The sequence below is a fragment of the Rhinolophus sinicus genome, chromosome 2 (genome assembly GCF_057876585.1).
Source record: "Rhinolophus sinicus isolate RSI-liver-muscle chromosome 2, RSI-T2T, whole genome shotgun sequence".
Classification (NCBI taxonomy): domain Eukaryota; kingdom Metazoa; phylum Chordata; class Mammalia; order Chiroptera; family Rhinolophidae; genus Rhinolophus; species Rhinolophus sinicus.
Window position 1 is genome coordinate 99214095 of NC_142502.1, and position 17712 is coordinate 99231806.

Below are 17712 nucleotides of genomic sequence, written 5' to 3' on the forward strand. Positions count from 1 at the left end.
GCGCCATCAGAAATGTCTACTGAATTTAACACTTCTTTCCCATCTCCACTGATCTCTTCATTGTCAGTTATGCCACTTAGATGGGCAAACAGTGTGGCAGCCAGTGAAAAAAGGCTTACACTGAACAGTGAGGGACATAGAAGGATAATAAGGAGGGAACTGTGCCACGATGCAGAAAAGAAAATTTTAATAATTAAGGAATATTCAAATACTGTAGAGAGGCCAAGAGATAGAAGAATTGAAAATGTATACTGAAATTGCCAATTAAGAGATGATTGATGACTTATATTTTGCCTTTACTTTTCATGGCTTTTACTGATTCTTTATAATTATAGTGATTAGCAGAAAACATAGAAGATCGATATTCCAAATATGTTGAGTGATTAATTGATTTTACTTTGGGAGTTTGGGAACATAAAAATAGCCATTTGATAACCACAATTTCTATGGAAGGGCCAAGAAATAATGTATTCAAGGAACAAGAAAGTCAGTTTTAAATTGAAAGTAACTTTGGAAAGGATGTAAAATCTGTAAGTCTGACAATTTAACCCAGAGCCAAGTCAGCCAGGTAGCTTATGGAATCTTCTACGGTGGTGTGGATGAGTGGGCAGCTATTTAAAGGGATTAATTAGAAATTTCAAATCATTCTTCCAAAAAATACACACATGGACCAGCTCACTCTGGACCCATTTCCCCAGATTGTGTTCCTGGGAAGTGTTAATCACACCCAAGGCATCAGAGAAGAGAAATTGTCTTTTGAGACCAGTTACTACTCTTGAAACTGACAAAGAGGCAATGATCATTTCACATGCTTCCTCAGCCAAAGACCATTAATGTAGCAGGTGTCCTTAGGAGAAGACTCTATACCAGAAGGCCTTGGACGTCTCCCTCTACACAGACTCATCACAGATCACATTTACTTACTCTGACTGCTGTATCTGTCAGCCCATCTGTCTAAGTAACTCCCCTTGGGCAACTCAAAGGCATCGATCATCACTGACTTTTGGACAATGTCATGGGTTAAATCAACCACCCAAAATATATTTCTTCTTTGACCTCAATTCCAGTAGGTCCAAGTGAGTTGGAATGGGGGCAGGCGAGAATGTCCAGGAATCATAGCATTAGAGGCATTTTATGCTGTTGGCTGCAAAAGTTGGTTTTGCGTCTGTTCTGAAATGAATATTCCTGATCGTTTGCTTTCTGTGCCATTTTTACTATTTATTTTGTTGCTTGGCTCACACTGGGCCTGAGCTTGATTTTGGTCCATACGTCTGGAAAGCATAGTGCAATTCGTTCTCCTTCCACATCTCCTGCTCTTTTAATAAAAATGTTCCTTTAAAAAAAAAAAAAAAACAGAATGGCTGATCACAGCATTTGGTAACAGGGCAAAAACTGATAATTTGCTTAAAATGAGTCACTTTTGCGCCAGACTGGGAGTCCCATGACTCATAATTACAAGTTCAAAGACTGGCTGTTTGTAACAAGAGGAAGCCCAGCCAGAGGGGCTTTCAGTCTGCTCACTCTTTGCATTCTTTATATCCAGAGAGCAAATTACTGCCCAGGGCAACCCAGAGCTCATTAGTGAACCCACTGAAGTGAAAGGCAGCTTCTTGGGCTTGGGCAGAGAGGGCAGTCTTTCTACCCAGCCATGTGAACAAACAGTTAACCAGCTCCCAGAGCATCTGCCAGTGAACATTTTCTACCACAGATGAATGCCCATCTAAGAAGCTTTTAAGCACATCAAATTTAGATTCTTCTTCATTGCTCTGCTTTACTTTTAGCGCCCTGCCCTTTGTCCTTTTCTTCCTGCCATTGTAGCAACTGCTGGCAATCAGGGCCTCATGCCCTTGACATTGTTTTCCACGATCCCGTTCTGCTTCTGGATTAAAGAAAAGACAGGATTCAAAACAACAACAACAACTAAACAGTGAGAGGGAAAGACAGACAAAAGCTATTACTGAGAGGAAAACTACTCATGTGCCCCTAACACGTGAGGCGACGCAGCAAAGAGCGAAAGATAAACACAAGTAGGAGCTGTGAGGCCAGCAGTAGATGGAACAGATCTGTGGTTTCCACTGGATGCCACCAGCGTAAGGAACCCCCAGACATCACTGCAGTTTGGGAAAGGGAAGGATGATACTGGTAGTCATGTCTAATGTGTGTGTCCTACTCCCTACATATATGCACGACCCAAGTAGGGTGTGCCTGGTCCCGCGCCAGGGGCGCCTTACAAACAGCCTCTCCCTGGAATCAGAAAGATATGCTGGAGGAGAGCGCAGCATAGCAGAGAGATTAAAGCAAGGCCTGTGGAGGTAAGTACCTAAATCTAAAGGAGAAACTCTGCTGGAAAGACCCAAGGGAAATAAGGGAATATGATTTGAGCTGTGCTTTCCAAATCAGATTAATCATTTTACATGAAGAGAGCATTTAAGTCTGATGTTAAATTGCAGGCCTTTGATAACTTTGCTTACCATCAGCTGTCATCAGCAAGGCTTTCCTTGGAGAATTTTGTCAACATTACTTATCTAACATGCAATAAAATATTTGTATTACAACAGATCTGAGAATTCAAAAGAGTATAACCTATCCTGGGGTTTGGGGAGTTACAATTGACTTACAGCCCTCTCGGTGCTCTGTACCACTGCCCTACCTCTTACTATCCCTGATGCTTTCCTACAAGTTGAGGGAGAGAAACAAACATGTACCTACTGTGAACAAACATGTACCTACTGTGAACGCGTGAGTCGCAATGTTGTGCTCTTTGCATGTTTCATCCCTTCTAACCTCCCAAATAGCCCTACGAAGTAGACGTTACTGGCCCCATTAGATGAATGAGGAAACTGAGGATGCCACCTATTTGCAGGCTGATGAATGAAGATGAAGAGAGGCTTTGTGTGTAGTGTCTGGTAGACAAATCACGAGCCACAGTGTTCTGCTCTGTGACCAGTCATCTCAGACCTTTTCTTCTCAGCTGCCCAGTGTCAACAAGCTCTTCTCAGGAGGTTGGGTTCTTCCTTTCATTCGCTGTGCATTACTGACAACCTAAAGTGCCCAGACATAGTAAGCGCTCATGCTACACCTTCCAGAAGCCTCTTTCAGTTAAGTTGTAATCAGTTGGAATGCCCTGCACATATTTAACAACCTGACCACGCCCTTTTCACAGACCTGTGTGTATTTGCTCCCTAACCCAGTCCTTCTGGGATGTAAGAACCTTAACATCCCGTCCCCACAGCCACCCCTAACCCCCCTTCTTCCTCCACGTGTCGCGCATGCACACACGTACACATACAGGTATCGTTATTTCCATTTCACACAGGAAAAATAAGCAATAGAGGAATTAAGTAACTGGCTCGATCTCACACCCTGGTAGGGTGCATTTTTGTAACTGTTGTTTCTTACAGGCATTGCTGAGAATGGCTGTCAGACAACAATCTGGCTTCCTAGGAAGCAAGAACTTAACTCAGAAACTCCCTCTAGAGATCTAGCCTACAGGAATAATCCAAAATGCCTTTGAGGTCAATTATAGAAATGTACACTTGAAACCTATATAATTTTACTAACCAATATCACCGCAATAAATTTAACAAAAAATAAATACAAAACATTTTTCAAATATTAAAAAAAAAAAGAAAAAAATGCCTTTATACAAGTACCACATCCTCAAAAAGACCTTCCTCTAATCTCCCTAAGGACAATAGCCCCCCCCCCCAATTATTCATAACCTGCACATCCCTTACTTTGCAGTATCTTTCTTCATAGAGATAATTAATAGTATGTAGTTATTTGTTCCTCTTGTCCATCACCCTCACGAGAATGTAAGCTCTCCAAGGATATAGGCTTTGTTCACCAGCTCCAAGAACAGTAACTGGCATATATGGGCACTCAGTAAATACTTGTTGTGTTAATAAATTAATCATCTAATTAATTAATTTCATGTAGAATAAAATTTACACATCAATATGCTCACTGCAGCATTATTTACTGATATATATATACTGATATATATATACACACACACACATATGGCATATATCCAGTATTAGGGAATGGACTATAATGATGAACTATTATACAACAATAAAAAGCAATGTTCATAAAGAATTGTTGACTTAGAATAGAAGATTATGAGATAATGTTAAGTGAAATAAATAGGCTACAAAATTATGTATACATTATCATCTTAACTATGCAGTAAAACAAAGCAGAGCAAAAACTGGAAAGTGGAGGAATTGTGAGTGATGAGTGATCTTATTTCTGCTTCTTTACACTTTTCTTTAAGTCCCAAATTTTTTTGCAATGGACAAGCTATACCTCGATATTTAGGAAAAGTAAAGTAATATCTTGTACCTATTCTTATCTCATCAGGCAAAGGTGTGGGAGTTTAAATCTTTAGGACTTGCCTTCAGCATCAGCTATATTCCTTTCTGAGTTCTTTTTAAGTAACTAAATAACTTTTTATCTCATATGTACAAAGCGACATGATTAAACATTACACACCACACAAAGTGGTAACCTGAACAAGTCTACTACCCATCTGACACTGTGCATAGCTATTCCAACATCATTGACTATATTCCCTATGCTGTACTTTACATCTTGTGACTATATATATAAAATAGTTGACATTCAATATTTTATATTAGTTTCAGGGTACAGCACAGTGCTTAGGCATTTATATAATTTAAGATATGATCCCCCGGATATGTCCAACACCCAACTGACACCATACATAGTTTTTACAATATTAATGACTATATTCTCCATACTGTATTTCACATCTCTGACTATTTTGTGAGTACCCATTTGTACTGCCTAATCCCTTCACCTTTCTCACCCCCTCAACCCTCTCCCATCTAGCAACCATCAGTTTGTTCTCTGTATCTATGAGTATACTTCTGTTTTTTGTTTGTTTGATTGTTCTGTTCCCTAGATTCCACATATATAAGTAAAATTATATTGTATTTATTTTCCTCATTCTGACTTATTTCACTTAGCATACTCGTAATGTCCTCTAGGTCCATCCATCTTGTTGCAGATAATAAGATTTCATTCTTTTTTATGGCAGAGTAATACTCCACTGTATAAATATACCACACAATTTCTTTATCTAATTATCTATTGATGGGTATTTTGGTTGTTTCCATATCTTGGCTATTGTGAATAGCACTGCAATAAACATAGGGTGCATATGTTTTTTTGAATTAGTGTTTTGGATTTCTTTGGATAAATACCCAGGAGCAGAATTCCTGGGTCATAAGGTAGTTCTAACTTTAATTTTTTCAGGAACCTCCGTACTGTTTTCCATAGTGGCTGCACCAATCTGCAATCCCACCAAAAATGCACAAGGGTTCCCTTTTCTCCACAACCTCGCCAGCACTTGTTCTTTGTTGATTTATTGATGATGGTCATTCTGACTGGAGTGAGGTGGTATCTCATTGGGGTTTTTATTTGCATTTCTCTGATGATCAGTGATGTTGAGCATCTTTTCATATGTCTATTGGCCATCAGTGTATCCTCTTTGGAGAAATGCCTATTCAGGTTCTCTGCCCATTTGTTAATTGGGTGGTTTTTTGGTGTTGAGTTGTATGAATTTTTTGTGAATTTTGGATAGTAACCCTTTTTCAGATGTATCATTGGCAAATACCTTCTCCTATTCAGTAGGATGTCTTTTCATTTTATTGATGGTTTCCTTCTCTCTGAGAAAAAACTTTTTAATTTGATGTAGTCCCATTTGTTTATTTTTTCTTTTGTTTTTCTTGCCCATGGAGACATATCAGTAAAAATATTACTATGAGTAATGTCTGAGAGTTTGCTTCCTGTATTTTCTTCTATTAATTTAATGGGTTTGAGGTTTACATTTAAGTCTTTAATACATTTTGAGTTTATTCCTATATGTGGCATAAGAAGGTGGTCAGTTTCATATTTTTGCACGTATCTGCCCAGTTTTTCCAGCACCATTTATTGAATAAATTGTCTTTACCTAAATGGAAATTCTTGTTTCCTTTGTCATAGTTTAAATGACCATATAGGCATGAATTCATAAGTATTTTTATTTTTTGATGCAATTGTAAATGTGATTGTTTTCTTAATTTTTCTTTCTTATAGTTCATTATTGGTATATAAAAATGCAACCAATTTCTGAATATAAATTTTACATCCTACTACTTTATTAAATTCATTTATCAGTTCTAATAGATTTTTGGTGGAATCTTTGGGGTTCTCTATATGTAGTATCATATCACCTGCAAATAATGACAGTTTTACTTCTTCTTTTCAATTTGGATGCCTTTTATTTTATTTTCATGTCTGATTGCTATGGCTAGAACTTTCAGTTCTATGTTGAATAAAAGTGGTATAAGTGGGCATCCTTCTCTTGTTCTTGATCTTAAGGAAAATGATTTTAGCTTTTCCCCATTGAGTATGATATTAACTATGGGTTTGTCATATATGGCTTCTATTATGCTGAGATATGTTCTTTCATTACCACTTTGCTGAGAGTTTTTATCATAAATCAGTGCTGGATTTGTCAGATGCTTTTTTCTGCATCTATTAATATGACCATATGATTTTTATTTTTATTTTTGTTTATGTGGTGTATCACATTAATTGATTTGCAGATATTGAACCAAACTTGCATACCAGGAATGAATCCTATTTGGGCATGGTGTGTGATCTTTTTAATGTATTGCTGCATTCAATTTGCTAATATTTTGTTGAGGATTTTTGCACCTAAGTTCACTAGGGGTATCGGGCTATAGTTTTCTTTTTTTATAATGTATTTGTCTGGTTTGGGAATCAGGGTAATGGTAGCCTCATAAAATGAGCTTCAGAGCCTTCCCTCCTCTTGGATTTTTGGGACAGTTTGAAGAAAACCGGTGTTAATTATTTTTTGAATGTTTGGTAAAATTCACTTGTGACGACTTCTGGTCCAGGACTTTTGTTTGTTGGGAGTTTGTTGATTACTAATTTGATTTCATTGGTAGTAATCAGTCTGTTCAGATTTTCTGTTTCTTCTTTATTCAGCCTTGGAAGATTGTATGCTTCTAGGAATTTATCCATTTCTTCCAGATTGTCCAATTTGTTGGCATATAGGTGTTCATAGTATTTTCTTAAAATTTTTTGTATTTCTGTGGTGTCCGTTGTCACTTCTCCTCTTTCATTTCTGATTTGATTTATTTGGGTCCTCTCTATTTTTTTCATGGTGAGTCTGATTAAAGGTTTGTTGATTTTGTTTCTCTTTTCAAAAAACCAGCTCTTGGTGGCATTGATCCTATGCATTGCTTTTTCAGTCTCTATTTTGTTTGTTTTCACTCTGATCGTTATTATTTCCTTCCTTGTACTCACTTTGGGCTTTGTTTACTGTTCTTTTTCCAGTTCCCTTAGGTATGAAGTTAGACTGTTTATTTGAGATTTTTCTTGTTTCTTTAAGCAGGCCTACATTGCTATGAATTTCCCTATGGGATGGCTTTCGCTGTGTCCCATAGATTTTAGGTCATTGTGTTTTTATTTTTGTTTGTCTCAAGGATTCTTTTGATTTTTGCCCTGATCTCAGTGTTGACCCATTAATTATTTAGTAGCATGTTATTTATGCTCCATGTGTTTGCGTGTTTTTCAGTTTTTAGTTGTAGTTTGTTTTCCAGTTTTATACCATTGTGAGAAGACACTTGATATGATTTCAATCTTCTTAAATGTATTTAATACATTTAAATACTTTTGGCTTAATATGTGATCTATCTTGGAAAATGTTTTATGTGCCCTTGAAAAGAATATATATTCTGCTGCATTAGGGACTGCATTAGGGTGAAATGCTCTAAAAATATCAATTAAATACATCTGGTGTAGCGTGTCATTTAATGTCACTATTTCTGTGTTGATTTTCTATCTGAAAGATCTGTCCATTGGTGTCACTAGGATGTTAAAGTCCACTACTATGATCATGAAACTGTTGATCTCTGCATTTATGTTGGTCAATATTTGCTTTATATATTTAGATGCTCCAATGTTGGGTGTTCTCTTGTTGGATCGATTCCTTTATTATTATGTAATGTCCATCTTTGTCTCTTATTATAGTCTTCGTTTTAAAGTCTATTTTGTCTGATACAAGCTTTCTTCTTGTTTCCATTTGCGTGGAATATCTTTTCCTTCTTTTTCCTTGTTTCCATTTCCGTAGGTGCATGTGCCAGGCTCATTTACCCAGGGTTAGGGTTGACAGTGCCCTTGGCAATGCAGCACTAGCTGGGCAGGGCGGGGTCGCAGGGAGTCATGATACATGGCCAGCATTCCTTACAAACTTAATGCAGATTCAATTATTGTACAAGTGCCCGGCCTCTGACCACTTCACAACGTGCCCTGAGACCACAGCCAGCTACTGCCCACCTCAGGGCAGTGCCTGGCCTGTGACCACTTCATGAAATGCCCTTAGAACACTGCAGCCAGCCACCTCTTGCCGCGGACTCACAAATCCCTGAGAGGTTCCCAAAAGAGGTTGTGCGGTGCAGGTTTTGGGTCAATGCCCAACATCAAAAGTTTCCCAGACTGCCGCAGGCTTTCCACTGCTGTAAAAGGCTTCTGCAGTTTGTGTGGCAGGGCCAGACATTCAGTGGTCAAGAGTATTCTGGGTGATGCTGTACTAGCTCCGTGGGGCAGCGACCCAGGGTGTCCCCAAAGTGGTGCACATGCACAGATTTTACCAGATCAATGTGGTCTCAGGTTTGGCCTTTTGGGGAAGGGCTTAACATAGAAAAGATGGTGCCCTCCTGTATACTACACATGAGTCAGGCTCCGCACAGGATTAATGGCAGATGTCCCTCTAGCCCTCATCCTAAAGCCACACAACTCAGTCTTTCCCTGTATGTTTCTGGTGCCTCTTGAGTTGCTGCCCTTCCACCAGAGACCAGGTAAGTGCTTGCAAGTGAGTGAATCTTTATGAGGGCTCCTTAAGAGGGAGTCTGGGTTTCCAGGTGCCTTCCATCTCACCAAGATGGGGAGACAGAGTCCTCGCTGATTTTCACTGCTAGATGTTGTGGGAACTCCTCTTCCCAGCACAGGGAGCCCAGTGTGAGGCTGGGACTCCTCACCCCTCAGGGAGAACCTCCACCACTGAGGTGTCCCTCCCGGTGTTCAGTCACTACCTGTGGGTTTGGGGTCAGCCCGTTTCATGTCTCTGCCTCTCCTACCAGTGTTGAGGTAGCCTCTTCTTTATGTCCTTAGCTATAGGGGTTCTGTTCAGCGAGCCTTCAGATGATTCTCAAGGTTGGTTGTTCTATAACTTATTTGTAATTTTGGTGTGATCCTGGGATGCAGTAGGCATAGGGTTTACCTAATCCGCCATCTTGGTATTCCCCTCCTCTCTGAATTCTTATAGGATAATGCGTCTGTGAAAGAAAACTCCCTCAGAAACCTTGTTGGAGGGCTTAATGTAAGTGGTTCATCATGGTAAATTACTTCTCTCTGTTGAGGACATACAAATAGCAGACACAGATATTAACTCTGCTGACCCTGTGGCATTCTGAAATGGTGATAGACACCCAAAGATTCTCATTTCTCTTGTCTCGGGAATGGAAGCTCTTGCCAAGAAAAGGAAAAACAGCTATTCTCACAAGCCCCATTGCCATTTATATGTGGAGTTTAGTGTGGCTCCCTTTAGAAATAATTACGTATAGGTGTAATATGCAGAAAATAAACAGGCATAAAAGTGAAAACCAAGAGAGAGAGAGACAGCAGAAGCATGAGGTTCTCCCTGAGGGGTGAGGTGACGAGGTTAATCAAGGGGTGGGTTAGCAAGGGCCTGTGGAAGTTGACCCTGGCCAGGTCTCTGGGGAAGAAGGGGCATTTTTATAATTCTGACTGTGAGTGTGGGGAGCAGAGAGCTCTGATCTGAGCGTCGGCGTCTTCATAGGAGAGCAGTTTAGGCTTGATATGGACGGCAAGGGTGAGGGTGCAAATCTGACACCTATTAGGGGGACCTATTTCCAATAGGATTGTGACCCCCTCCTCCTTCCCTTACTTTCTTCCTTCCTTCCCAGCACTGGAGAAGGAGCAGTGAACAAGACAAATAGGCCCTTTGTGGAGTTTTAACTACACAATACATAGTACATACATAGTTTCAGATCGTGACAAAAGCTAGGAAGGACATGAAAAAGAATAATGGGCTAGGAAACATTTAGTGGGTTGGGGACCAATAAAGGTGACATGTGAGCTGAGAAGTGAGTAGTGTATTGATAGTCATAAAGATTCAGGGAAAGAACATTTCAGACAAAAGAAACAAACAGCAAGTGTAAAGGCCCAGAGGTAGAAATACAATTGACATATCTGAGGAGCTGAAAGAAGGCCAGTGAGCTGAGAAGGGATGGGCAAAGACCTGGGTGGGGCATGAGGAGAGAGATGATGTAAGGCCTGCCAGGCCGAGGGGTTGGGGGCTTTTTCGGGGGCCACCGGAGAGTTTAAAGTAGAGGAGTGGCATGATCGTGTTCTGTAAAAAGCACTCAGTTCGCTATGTGAAGACTATATCATAGAGCAAGACGGGAGCTGGCAAAGAAGTTAGGAGGCATTCCAGGTGAGAAATGGCAGTGACTAAGGTTGGGATAAAAAGGAGATACAGAGACTCAAAGAGGTGTAGGCATATTCTTAAAGGATTGCTGACAGGACCCGCTGGGGGAGCTGATGTGGGAATTGAGGAACCATAGAAAAGTCCTAGAGTTTTTTGCTTAAGCAAATCGTACCTTTTACTGATATGGAAACGATTGGGGGAAACAGCTTAGGGTAGAGTTTGGAATGGAGTTTGACATTAAGGGTTCTGTTTGGGGCACGTAAAGTCTGAGATGCCAAGTGGACATTCAAGTCGAGATTTCAAGTGGGCAATTAAATGTCCCAATCTGGCCTTCAATGGGGAGGTCTGAGCTAAAGATATAAATTTTGGAGCCATTGATGTGTAATACATATGAAGGCTGTGAGACTAAATGAAATCACCTGGTGAAAGAGAAAAGTGCCCAGGCCTGAACCCTACTGCACTACAACATCTGGAGGTTAGAAGAAGCCAGGAAGGCAGGAGAAAAATCAGAAGGGAGTAATATCACAGAAGGCCAAGGAAGGAAGTGTTTCAAGCCAAAGGGAGTTCAGCTGTGTCAAATGCTGCTGCGCACTGGTCAGGATAGACCAGGTTATGTTTTGGTGATACATTAACAGTAAATCTCAGTAGCCTATGATACCAGAAGTTATTTCTCATTCACCCTGCAGGAGCAGTATGAGTCAGGAGGGCAGGGAGCTCTGGTCCAAGTCCCCAGGGACCTAGGCTGACACAGACTCTGTAGCTGGAATGAAACCAATCAGCTCACAGTCTGCTGGCCAGAACCAGTTACTCGCACCTCCCTTATTGCAGGAGACCTAGGACATGGATGGGGGCGTGTGGACTAGTTGGTGACTTCACTGCTCTAGCATTTACTGAGCAGTTAACTAAAATCAGAACAGAAAACTGACCACTGGTTTTGGCAATGCTGACATCAGTGGGGAGGTCAAAAACAGTTTCATTGGAGAAGAAGAGATGAAACTCCACCGGAGTGCATCGAGGACAGATTGGGAGGTGAGAGGATAGAAATGGTGAATACAGGCAACTCTGTTGAGGCATTTTCTATGAAAAGGGACCAGAGGAACAGAAAGATAACTGGAAGATTAATGGGGTAAAGGCAGGATATTGTTAAGACAGTTTTTCTTTTTCTTCCCTGAATAAGTGTCCTTAGGGCTCCTACTCTGCAATCCCACCTAAATGATGACCGTGGCTCCTGTTTCACCAATGAAATCAAAGCCAGTGAACGTGAACGTTTTAATCTTCCATTTTGTATCAACAAATTCAAATATATCTACATCTAACTTGAATGAATTCACCATGGATTGTAAAGCCTTTGTGCTGATGGAAACAATCCAAGGAAGAGGGGGAGACTGCTCAGGCAAGGGAGAAGAGAAGAAGGCCAGGAGAGGAGTTTGGGAACCACAGCCCAGGTGGAGGAGTTGGCCTTTGATAAGATGGTGGGTGCTTGTTCCATTGTAACTGGAAGGAGAGCCCGGACTGCCAGCGAGGCCACCAGTAACCATGGTGTTGGGAAGATGAGGAAGCCCCTGTCTTGTTGCATTTATCTTCTCAATGATATGTGGTCGTTAGTGTGGTTGGGAAGCAGAGAACACAGAAGCAGTGGAGCCAGCCTGACAATTTAAGCCACTCTCTCTCCCTGAATTACTAACCCACAATTTGCAACTACCTTAAGAATTCTCCTACTGTGTTAAAGCTCTTGCACGCTAAACAGCTTGCTGTGGGTAGGTTTTTAGATGACTCGTTATTACTTATGATGATAATAATAACTCATTTTTACACTTTCACTTTTTATAGTGTATTCCGTATTTATTCATTCATGCTGTCAGAGACATTTAAATAAATGAGTCATCGCTGCCACATTGTTTTCTTTATTTTTATCGTAAAACATACGCAGAAAAATACATATCTTTATATATGTATAGCTAACAATGCTTTTAAGAAAAACAAGTTAACTAGAGATATCTCATCCTTGCTCGTTCATTCAGTCTACAGACCTTGTCTGGAGTGTCTACTATGTTTCAGGCACTGAGCTTGGAGCCAGAGCTACAAACCTACAAACGTGTAAGACAAAGTCATATGCCTTTTGGAGTTTACGGCCTGAGAGGTGGGGAAAGTGGGCAGGTGAGATAGTCGTAGAAATACACCATGGCAAAGGTATTCAGTAGTTCCAAGACGGAGATATGCATTAACCCTTCACAATAACATTGAGAGACAGTTCTTATTAGCTTCATTTTACAGATGAAGAGCCTGAGACTTAGAGCAATTTAAATGGCAGAGCCTAGGTCATACAGCTAATAAGTGAGACCAGCACTCACACCCATGTCCTCTGACGACAAATCCTGTTTCCTTTCCCCAGCCACTGGACAAGAGTAATAGAAGGGTAGCCTGAGGTTACACTCTAAAGCTACTACTCTTCTTCAGCCATGAGGGAAGGAGAATTGCTTGATAAGCCTGTGGAAAACTTGGTGGTCCTCTGCCTGGGAATGCCCTGGGCAAGCGGAGAACTGGTTAAGAGTATGGTGTCTGGACCTAGAGGTCACTAGGGAACACATTCCCCCACCCCAGAGGAAACCCCCGAGGCCTTCCCCGTCAATGTCTGCGCCAGACCTGTACACAGCGGTCTCCTCCCCACCCCTGTGGCTTTACCTTACTGATCCCTATATAAGGAACGACACTGATCTTTTTTCCTCCAGCTCCTGCTCCTCAGTTCCTCTCAAACCTCCCTCAGGAGAAACATTCCTTGAAAAGTCCCTCTGCAATCTGATTATGCCCCTTTTTCCGCTCCCTCACCATCATCTGCACCATGTGTACCGTATTACCATCAGCGCATTACTATCTGTGAGTTTTCTCCTGCTCTGCACTCTAAGCTTTGACATTCCCATATCCCCAGTGCTTTACATCATAAGGTCAAGGACACCATTTCTTTTATTTATCTGTAACTAGCCAGAGGTCTGTCAATAGATACTCAGTACTTGTTGACAGATGGTCTGTTTCACCAATTGACTCACTGCCTGAGTGAATAAACAAATGTTTCATTTAAATAATGAAATGCTTTCCGTTAAAGAAGCAGTTAGGACACAGAGAGGTCAAAAGGGAAATGATGGCTTCCTGGATCCTTTTCACCTCTTTTTCATGGCTTGCTTATTTGCATGTGGGAGACTGTCGCCAAAGACCACAATCTTAGGACCTGGAACCTACCCCTTCTCTTCTGTGTAGTACATGCCCCACCCTCCCACCCCGCTTCATTCCAACAGAACCATTTTAAATGCATAAACTATTTATGGTGGAGACTCTTCTGAGTGCAAGCTCGGTGTAGATTAGGGAAAGATAATTACTGAACTGCACCCAACATAGTTGGCTCACTAAAAATGTCCTAATGGCAGACAGTTAAGTCAGCCAACTCTCCCTTCACCTCTGATCTTTGCCCCACCCCCTGGGTTCCCAGGTGAAGCAGCTCCTCTCGGATGTCTGGTGCCGAGCTTCCCGTGCATGAAGATCTCTAGCTCTTCTGAGCTGCCGTGTGCATTCGTAATTTTCAGCCCACACCCAAATCACAACCCTCCCAAAACTGCCTTTTTCTTTTGGCCATCTCTGACTTCCTAACCGCATAGGTCTGACCTCAGAGGTTTGCTGATATTGATGAGATCATTTCTACTTTGTAAATGTTTTTCCCTTAGCAACACAGTATGTAAAAGTAGGGTTTTGGAGTCAGACAAACCTGGGGTCAAGTTATGGCTTTCAGTTCTACTAACTGTTGTCTTGGGGTTACTTTTAACTTTTTCAACTTCAGCTACCTTACCTCTAGAATGGCCCAGTGCTACCTAGTTGACAGGGTCACCATGAGAATTAAATGAGATGACATATGTAATCCGTCTAGCACATACAAGTTCTCAATAAGCATGAGCTCCCCTCATTGCCAATAGAGTTGTGAGTATTGAGTTAGTATTTCTGAAATGTTATTCTGGATATTATTTCTGGAACGGTGCCTGTCACATACCGTAGAAGGCACACCGAAAACAATTGTCCCCTTCCTTTGCTGTCCCCCACCCCAACCAAGGAATGAACGCTAGCATCTCCAAACTCCATTTTGCTTTGCGCTTACTTCCCAGTTAGGGAAACAGAGTTTTTGTTTAAATCTGCATGTGTTTCAGGGAAGGGGCATTTCTGCTACTAGGCTAGAATGTAATTCTTCAATTCTCTTTTTTAAATGTATCAAAGTAAACTTGAGACTAGAGTGGAATTCATTCCTAATTTAGGCCTAGATAAAAAAAACTTGCCTTATTTTTCAGACAGCAGGACATGTGAACACTGCCTTAGCCATGGCCCCCAAAGCGCAGGCTGACACGAGAACTGAACTTACCGGGTAGAAGCCAGTCGACAGAACCCTGACAACCAGGGCCTTTGGAAGTGGTCAGGACATCTCAAACTCAAGCAATCGTGTGTTTTTCCGATTATGAAGAATTTGGAGCCTCTTTCTAAGCTGAAAAGGAACGCTGCCTTTCTGTTTAGGGGCCCTCTTGGTCAACTGCCCTTTAACCCCCAAGGGGCTAGGACACACATGTCCTGCCACCCAAATTCCCAGGGTTGGTCCAAATGTTGGGCACGGAATCAGACACCAAGGTTGTTTCAGGGCTGCCGTGTCTATGGACTGAAATCGATGGAAAAGGCTCCATAAGTGCAGTGTAGGCTGGCGGCAGGAGCCCGGCATGCTGTCCCATGTAATGGAAACGTTGCTGGTCTCCAGATTCCTGAGTTAACTCCAACACGCAGAAATGCCAACATGACCCAGGCTGCTCTCCAAGCTCCATGCCCGCGTCTGTCTATGGGTTTCTGTAAGCCACCCACATGAGTGCTTTGTCCTGAATAAGAATACTCACAGAATAAAAACCCCAGGGATGCTGGGTTAGGAAAATGAAGGTTTTTTGCAGATGACCTTCAGGATCATTGTTTCAAGGTTTTATTTACTGCTGGAAATGGGCAACTACTCTCAAGCAGCTGCCATTCTTTTAGAGGCTACGGGCCTGTCACTCGGTTGGCACACCAGGCCTTTCCTTACCTGCTCAGGCTAACATCCAGGACACAGCTGTGGCAGGAGGGTGAATCAGACATGGTTACCAAGATGAGACGAGAACACAACCTGCCTCAAACACCACCCCTTAATTCCGCCCAGCCCACGTGGTGTGCGTGGCTGGGCCTGTGAAGTTGCTGGTGGGATGTGTGATTTCTGGCACCAGGAGCCAGGAACCCATTTGATTTATTTAGATGTGGTGCCACCATTGGGTGGGTCTCCTAAGGTTTCTGTGGCTTTCCACTTCAGATTTTTCCTTCACTCCACTCCCTGGGGCCCCTGCCAAGCCTGCCATGCTTCAGCCTGGTCCAAGCCAGCCCTAAGAATCTACTAATTAAAGGTTCTCCTTTGACATCTTTCATGTGGCAATTTAGGAAACTCCAAGGCAAGTCCTAATCTGAGGACTTTCGTCCAGGTGGAATCATCTGGTTTGAACATAGGCCTTTAACCCCAAGGCCGTGGGGCACCAACTCCTTCCAGAAGTTGTCAATCAAAAGCAGGAAGTAAGTTGGGCAATTGTCCTGGGTCACCCCAAAAAATCTACTCTTTGGTCTTCACATCTGCAGCCACTTTGGCCGTGGCTAAGTGGTTTTGTCTTCCCCTCATCCTCAGATTTTATGTCCTGCTGTCCCCACCCAGCAACCCCTCAAATTGTAGCTGAGCTGCTCCTGGCCCTTAAAGTAAACAGAGCCATGGTACATGGCACTGCTTCCTGTGGCTTCCTTTCTCCACCATCACCCTGGTGGTGGAGAAACATGGACAGAGGACTTCTCAGCATCTACTCCCAGACGACCCCTCTCAGTGATTCAGGCACTCTCGGGCACGATGCTGCTCCCTGGGGATAATCACCTGCCTGTCAGCTCCTAAGGTGATGGAACTAGGCAGCTGTTTTTTCCTGAAAGCACAGGAGTGATAAAGGTAACAGCAGTCATCATTTAATTGGGTAGTAATCTGGGAGCCATCTATACCAGGGGTGATTGACTGGGAGAGGCTGCCTGGAGAACTGTGCTGCAAACTCTCGTGCTATAATTAGTTTCCACAGCAAAGGAGGCTGTGATTGGTTAGCAATGTCTCCCATCGGTGTGAGGAAGGAAAGTGGGAACACAGAAGCTACATATGTGTTATCCCTGTCTTTTATGTAACTTCTAAAACCTCTTCCTTCCTAAATGAGAGCATCCTCCCCACAGTGGGGGGAGGAAGGTAAATGCAATATCTCAGATGTTCCTTAATCTTTGTGGGAGATGATCCATTTCTCTTTACAAGATCCTGTAGCACCTCCCCATCTCACGAATTTCTTTAGTCCAACGTCAGTGGACCCTTTGCTCTCCATTCTAGAAGCTGATGACTTGTCCTTCACCGCGGAATTTCTGCCTGTAGCCATCACTTCCCCTAGGACCATTGCACCATTCCCAGAAGTGCTGACCCACTGACCTTTCCTGTGGTTCTCATACCCCTCCTGACCTTTATGCTTCGTGCTGCCTTGATGGACTATCCCTTCCTCTCATCTAAATTCTTCATTCCTCTCCCTCCTGTTGGTCCATTCGTTGTAACTTCTCCAAACGCCAAAGGATGGAATTCTCTTCTAATTGCTTATGTGAGGATATTTTTGTATTTATGTCACCTAAGGCGACATTTACTAAGAAATCTCAGTGCCCATAGAACCTTACGTCAGATACCATACAAAAACACAGCGCATTCCTGCCTCTTGCTTCTCATAACTGTATGCACTCCCACGTCCTACATACTGTAGGTGTTCATCACATCACTGTATCAAAGCCATTCCCTTACCTTCAGTTTTGAAAGTTTCTGCTACCAAGCCACAGTGGAATCATCTGCCGTATCCAGCTTCCTCCCAGCATCAGCCCCGAGTGGCCCCCACCCAGCTATGAGCCTTCTCATGCTTTTAGCCCCCGTGTGTCCCAAACCCCCTCTCCCTTTGGAATCCACCCCTTCCCTCACTTTTCCTCATTCCCTGTTGTTCTTCTTTTCTCCCCTTCCTTCTTCAGTCAGAGGTACCACATGAATAACTGTCTTTCCCAAGGAAAATATAGTTTTGGCT

The 17712-nt window shown here is 42.3% G+C and overlaps 1 protein-coding gene and 1 long non-coding RNA gene across 2 annotated transcripts in view; one reads left to right on the forward strand and one right to left on the reverse strand.

Moving 5' to 3' along the window:
• KIF6 (kinesin family member 6) overlaps positions 1 to 17712 on the forward strand; it is a 406288-nt gene that overhangs the window by 265752 nt on the left and 122824 nt on the right. The window lies entirely within an intron of this gene.
• LOC141571641 (uncharacterized) overlaps positions 1 to 17712 on the reverse strand; it is a 73616-nt gene that overhangs the window by 4961 nt on the left and 50943 nt on the right. The window lies entirely within an intron of this gene.